This window comes from Hippopotamus amphibius, chromosome 9 (assembly GCF_030028045.1).
Source record: "Hippopotamus amphibius kiboko isolate mHipAmp2 chromosome 9, mHipAmp2.hap2, whole genome shotgun sequence".
In the NCBI taxonomy this organism is placed as follows: domain Eukaryota; kingdom Metazoa; phylum Chordata; class Mammalia; order Artiodactyla; family Hippopotamidae; genus Hippopotamus; species Hippopotamus amphibius.
In genome coordinates, this window is record NC_080194.1 from 51,496,557 (window position 1) to 51,500,796 (window position 4,240).

At 47.7% G+C, this 4,240-nt stretch overlaps 1 pseudogene; it reads left to right on the forward strand.

The window, feature by feature from the left end:
• Positions 1-847: 847 nt before the first annotated feature.
• LOC130860882 (elongation factor 1-alpha-like) lies at positions 848-2,379 on the forward strand (annotated as a pseudogene).
• The last annotated feature ends 1,861 nt before the right edge of the window (positions 2,380-4,240 follow it).

A 4,240-nucleotide genomic window follows, 5' to 3' on the forward strand; every position in this document is an offset into this window, starting at 1 on the left:
TCATTCTTTTTTATGGTGGAGCAGTAGTCCATTGTGTAGATCTGTCTCTCTCTCTCTCTCCCTCTTTCTCTCTCTCTCTATCTATCTCACATCTACTTTATCCATTCATCTGTTGATGGACACTTAGGTTGCTTCCATATCCTGGGCTATTGTAAATAGTGCTGCTATCAACAGTAGTCACCCACTCTCTTTTCATCCAAATATCCAACCCATCAAGGAAGAAGTCTGTGGAATTGGGTTTGAGGGTAGGGAGTGGCATTTACTAAACCAATTTTGGCTCTAGGCATCAGATGTGGGTGGAACCAGAAGGAAGGTCCAGTGCTGGGTTTATAAAAGCAGGAGGCAAGACCCTTTGTGTTCACCATCATCACAAGTGCTGCAGTTCTTGCTGGGTTGACTTTGTTCCTTTTTCCCTGGAGGTAGGGACTTTCAGGGGGCAGGGGACAAGCTGAAAGTACGGAATGTCAGGGTTTCTTGTGGAAAAAGTGGCTCAGGAGTGGGTGTGGGGTGGGGGGATGGGAGGAATGGGGGATGGCTAAGCCTCCCCATGTTCTGGGGAAGGCTCACACAGGGGAAAGAAGGATGGACCAGAGCTACTTGAAAGTGCCAGCTATGGCCCTGGGAGCCTCACCCTTACCAGGCTGTGAGCCTGGCAAGTCGGTTTTACTTTTCAGTTGACATTATGATGTCCTAGACTCTGGGCTAGTCTGTGAAGTTGGGAGACGGGTGCTTGGCAGGAGCAGGATGAAGGGGAGAAGAGGAGAGAGGTGTGCCTGCCTGGAATGCTTTAGCCTCACCCACCCTCATGCTCCAGTCTAGCAGTGACTGAAGGAAGGAACCTGCCACCATGGACAAAGAGAAGACCCATATCAATATCATTGGCCACGTGGACTCTGGCAAGTCCACCACCATTACCGGGCATCTCATCTACAAGTGTGGGGGGACTGACAAGAGGACTATCAAGAAGTTTGAGAAGGAGGCAGCAGAGGTAAGGCACTCGCAGTGTCTGTGTCTGGGAGTGGCGGGGAGCTGGAGGATAGATGTCCAGCTCCTGGGTGGGTCTTGTGGCAGAGTGTGGACAGCAGGGTGTACTGCGGGGTCAAGGCACCGCTGAAGTCTCTGGCCTAGACCCCCTTGCTCCCCATGGATGCACTCTACTCACTCCCCACCCCTCCACAGATGGGTAAGGGCTCCATCAAGTACACCTGGGTGCTGGACAAACTGAAGACAGAGAGAGAGTATGGCATCACCATCACCATCTCCCTGTGGAAGTTTGAGACCAGCAAGTACTAACTACATCACCATCATCAATGCCCTGGGCCACAGGGACTTCATCAAGCGCATGATCACGGGCACCTCCCAGGGAAAGCAGCCCATGTTCCCAGGGGCCTTCCTATGAGGGGAGGAGGGTTGGAGGGACAGAGGGGAGGTTAGGAAGGGTAGGAAACTCAGGCTTTATTTCTGGGGCTTGGGGAAGGATGGTATCATAAGCCTTAGAAGGTTTTCCTCACCCTATGACGATCAGCAATTCTGAAGGAACTGGAGGAGGACAGACTCTAACTGGTAGGCTCAGATACCATCCCCTTTTCAGGCTGGTGCAGGGACCCTGTTTTCTGACACCCAGAGAAGTATATCACTTGGGGTCCAGGAGGAAGGAACTAAAAGTTCATGCATGGGACTGGGTGGGAGTTTAACTGGGAGGTGGGACCTCTGTGCACAGCAGCAACCAAGAGACCCACAAATTTGTCCACTTCTGTGAAGCATCCCATCCCGTCTGGTCCAGTCCCGGAGCTTCACCAAGGGGCCTGGGACTGCCCGAAGCTCTACTGGCTTCACAGCCCTTCTGGCACCCCCTCCCCTAACCAACCACTTGACCCCATGGTGTCCTTGTCCTGCAGGCCAACTGCGCCGTGCTCATCCTGGCCGGCGGCGTGGGTGAGTTCGAGGCGGACATCTCCAAGCAGGGGCAGACTCTCAAGCAGGCGCTGCTGGCCTTCACCCTGGGTGTTTAGCAGCTGATCATGGCAGTCAATAAGATGGACTCCACCGAGCCCTCCTACAGCGCTGCCTGCTTCCAGGAGATCACCAAAGAAGGCAGCACCTGCATCAAGAAGATCGGCCTCTGCGGTCTTCGTGCCCATTTCGGGCTGGCACGGCGACAATATGCTGGAGCTCAGCACCAACGTGAGTGCTGGCTGGGTCAGCGAGCGGCTGGGGAGGTGGGCGGGTGGTGTGGGTGCTGGTCCTGGTCCTGGGGTGGGCGCCCAAGGAGCCATGGCCCAGACTCACCTCCTTCTGCTCTACATCCCCCATGGATGCAGATGCCTTGGTTCAAGGGCTGGAAGGTTGAGTGAAAGGAGGGCAGCACCACCGGGTTGACTCTGCTGGAAGCTCTGGACTCTGACGTTGTGCCCATTCGCCCAGTCAACAAGCCCCTTAGGCTGCCTCTGGAAGATTGGAGGTGAGGGGACAGTGCTTCTTGAGGAATGAAGGAGCTGAGTGAGCTGTGTCTGACTTGCCAGGGTTCAGATCCTGACTGGTGAGCTAGGATAAAGTGCCAAAACTCCCAGTGTGTTTACTTTATCTGATACACAGTGGAACTAGCCAGTCATTGGGTTCAGCGCTTCCTAACAGTCCTGCAGAGCTGCACACACACATTATACCAATATTAAATTCCTGGCTTTTATATTGTGCTGTAATTATGTGAGATGTTACCATCGGGAGAAGATGGGTGAAGAATACACAGAAAATCTGTGTACTGTCTTTGCAACTTCCTATGAATCTGTAGTATTCCAAAATTGAAAGTTTTTTTAAATGAATTAATGAAATCATTGTCTTCCCTAATGAAATCACATTCTCTCCTAAAATGTCAATTATAGCATCAAATTAATTAAATTTATAGCTACATACTATGCACAGCGTCATTGAAAGGTAACTATTCATGGTTTTTGACCCTCAGTATATATATATCACCTTTTGAAATACCTATGAGCTCTTATAAAATTTCAAGACTCAGTTTATAAATATTATCTTTCTTATGGTGTCTTTCTTGATCCCTCCACACCTACTCTACAAACTGAAGTTAATTTTACCTTTCCATGTGTTCGCAAGCACTTTGGATGTATCTATGATATTAGCAGTTAATAACTTCTGTTACAGTACTTGTTGATGTATTGGTCTCCTCTATTAAATAGAGCTTCTTAAGGGGAGATATTCTAATTTACCCTTTAATGTATATCCATGGCCAAAAACTATACCCACATATAACAGTCACTGAATAAAACCAAGTAATGAAAATAGTATTTCATAAGTTACAGAAAACTATGAAACTACTCTATAATCTTTAATTCTAAAAGTCCAAGCAAAAGTCTTGAAGGGAAAAAGAGACTTTGATTTTGGATAATAATAAACATTAACTATTGTCTCATTAAAGTATATTTTTAGTACTTTGATATTAAAAAAAACTAAAATTTTAAGTAAACTTTATTCCTAAAAGAGTATTCCTTAAAACTCCGCTTCCAGGATAGCTAAATACACCTCTATTATATTGAGTCTCCTGCAGAAACCAACTATGAGCTCTGTGCAAAAAGAAAACAAATGAAACAAATAAACAGACCAAAAAACTTACCCGAAGGTACTGAAGAGTGACTAAAAGGAAGAGGGAAATCAGCACTTGGACAAACGGAAAGGAAGCTATTGTGGTAAGTTTCCTGTTTTTGTGACTTTTAACCTGAGGGTGCAGGCGGTCAGTGCCTGGCGGGGTTCAGGTGGCTCAGTGGTTGAGAATCTGCCTGCCAATGCAGGGGACATGGGTTCGATCCCTGCTCCAGGAAGATCCCACATGCTGCGGAGCATCTAAGCCCGTGTGCCACAACAATTGAGCCTGCACTTTAGAGCCTGTGAGCCACAGCTATTGAGCCCATGTGCTGCAACTGCTGAAGCCCATGCACCTAGAGCCCATGCTCCGCAACAAGAGAAACCATGGCAATGAGGAGCCCACGCACCACAATGAAGAGTAGCCCCCACTCACCGCAACTGAAAAGAAAGCACATGCACAGCAAAGAAGACCCAACACAACCAATAAAATAAGTAAATAAATAAATAAATTTATTAAAAAAAAAAGAAAACCCATAGATAGTCCTTGTAGACAGAAGAACTAGAAGAAAGAATTTAATAAACTATGGCTACTGGATAGTGAATGGGGAATTCTAGAAAAGAGGGATAAACAGAAGAGACCCCC